Genomic DNA, 2,097 nt, shown 5'->3' with positions numbered 1-2,097 from the left:
CTCATGCTAGCAAGGTGAAGCCCAGGTGGCAGGGCTTTCCCACCAGTGACAACTGCCAGAAAAGCTCTGATATATCTCCATAGGAAAGAAGAGCCCCGCTGTCAGTAACACCCCAGATGAAGGTGATGAACCCATGCCTGTCCCCGAAGACTTTTCCACCACCTCTGAAGCACAGCAGAACGCCAAAAGTAAGTGAGGCATGGGTAAGTGGGCCACCAGGTGCCCTGAAGTCTGCTGCATACATGTAGTTAAGAGTTCTTTTTCTTTTTTAGGAAATGGATGCTGTGTTGGGGAAGGTAGGTGGGATCATTCCTTCTGTCCTCTGAGGACAGTCACGTATTTCAGGGTTTCCCAAAGTTGGGAGCCAGGTGACCTGTTTTGATTGATGTGTTTCTTTTTAAGGTTGTCTTCTGTTTATTGCAAGTGATATCAATGTTACTATGTGCTGTACTGCTTACAGGGTTCCTTTTGAAACACATTTACACAAGTGTAAAGGTCAGTTTAGATCAAAACGCTAAGCCATTGTAGGCGCATGTTGTTTAGCTTCTGAAGCTTGTGCTGTTGGTGGTGCTTTTTCATGTAACCCAGGCAAAAACAGAGGCTCATAACCTTCCTGAAATTCTCATAACAAAGCAAAGGGCTCAGGCCAAGACACAGAAGAAATAGTCCAGGGACCACTGAGTCCCAACTTGGCTCATAGCTTTTCTAAACCACATGTGTCTCTTTCTAAACAGAGAGCTGACCTGTGGCTTGATCCTCATGGAGAAAGAGGTGAGCTGACCCTGAGATCTCACAGATGTGAAGCCTCCTTGGAACTCTCATGCTGTAGGCATCCTTTCGGGCACCAGAAGGCAAGCTGATTCTTGGAGAGTAGGGAAGACATACAGTTCACTTGTTACAGAAAAAATAGGTCCCTGTGCTAGCAAAATGCAGGAACTACCTCATCCCTTTGACCTTGCTTCAGGATTAGCTTCAGTTGGCACTGTTGGCTGGCTGCCTGGACTGTGTGTCCTGCATCCCAGGTCCAGTGCTCAGTCTCAGATGCTCCCTGTATGGGTGTTCCCTTGAACTAGAGGTGGGATTGTCATTTCTAGGAGCTCCTCTCTCTGCCTCATGCACTTTTCCTGTGAGGGAGAAGTTCAGAAAATAGGAATTTCAAACTTGAGAAATTAAAAAGACCTGGAGAATTTAGTTGCCTCTTTTAGCAATAGCAGTTGGCTCTGCCCTGTGGACAGGCAGGGAAGGCTATTTGAAGTAGTCCTTCTAACACAGAGTGGAGGTTCTCACAGACAGCTGGGAGCCAAAGGAGTGCTTGCTCATAAGCCAGGAGGACAGAGAAGAAGCCCAGAGGACAGATCAGATGTGGGGAGGGAGTGGCAGCAGGCACAGCCACACCCCCAGCTGCACAGGCAGCCAGCTTGTCCCATGTGATTCTTTTCCAAAAATATTTTATTTATTACTTTTATTTTTATTTATATAAGTGTTTTGTCTACATGTATGTAAGTTTACCACATATGTGCAGTGCCTGTGGAGGCCAGAAGGTGCCCTGGAACTGGAGTTAGAGATGGTTGTTAGCTATCATGTGAGCGCTAGGAACTAAACCTGGGTCCTCTGCAAGAGCAGCCAGTACTCATAACCACTGAGCCATCTCCAGCCCTACTATGTGATTCCTAAAGGAAATTTACCTACTTCCACATGTTGCCCCAAGCTATGTGTACCAGAATTTGTATACTATAACATTAAGTAGAGTGATATTGAGATAACATTCAGAAACAACAGAAGTATGAAGGGGAAATGGACAGATTTGTTGCTCTCCATTCCCGGACCCCAGGGCTGGTGAGGAGCCTGTGTCAGCAGTGCCTAATTCAGACACAGGAGACCAGTTTCAGTGACACAGATCTGGTTTATTCAGGAAGGTACCAGCTTATATAGGGGTAGTGGTCCACTCACAGTACAGCAAGAAGGACACCTTATTAGCATAACAGACTTAGCATCCTATTAGCATTACAGACTTAACGTCCTATCACAGAATAGCAGGTAGGATGCCTCATTAGCATACTGGGTTTCAGATTACAGAGCCTGGATTCCTGGAAACTA

At 46.2% G+C, this 2,097-nt stretch overlaps 1 pseudogene; it reads left to right on the top strand.

Moving 5' to 3' along the window:
• The window catches only part of LOC103738358, a 7,504-nt pseudogene that overhangs the window by 2,477 nt on the left and 2,930 nt on the right, over positions 1-2,097 (top strand).

This window comes from Nannospalax galili, unplaced genomic scaffold (assembly GCF_000622305.1).
Source record: "Nannospalax galili isolate Female #2095 unplaced genomic scaffold, S.galili_v1.0 scaffold5291, whole genome shotgun sequence".
In the NCBI taxonomy this organism is placed as follows: Eukaryota; Metazoa; Chordata; class Mammalia; order Rodentia; family Spalacidae; genus Nannospalax; species Nannospalax galili.
The sequence above is the reverse complement of the archived record's forward strand: the minus strand, read 5'-3'. Positions and strand labels throughout refer to the sequence as shown.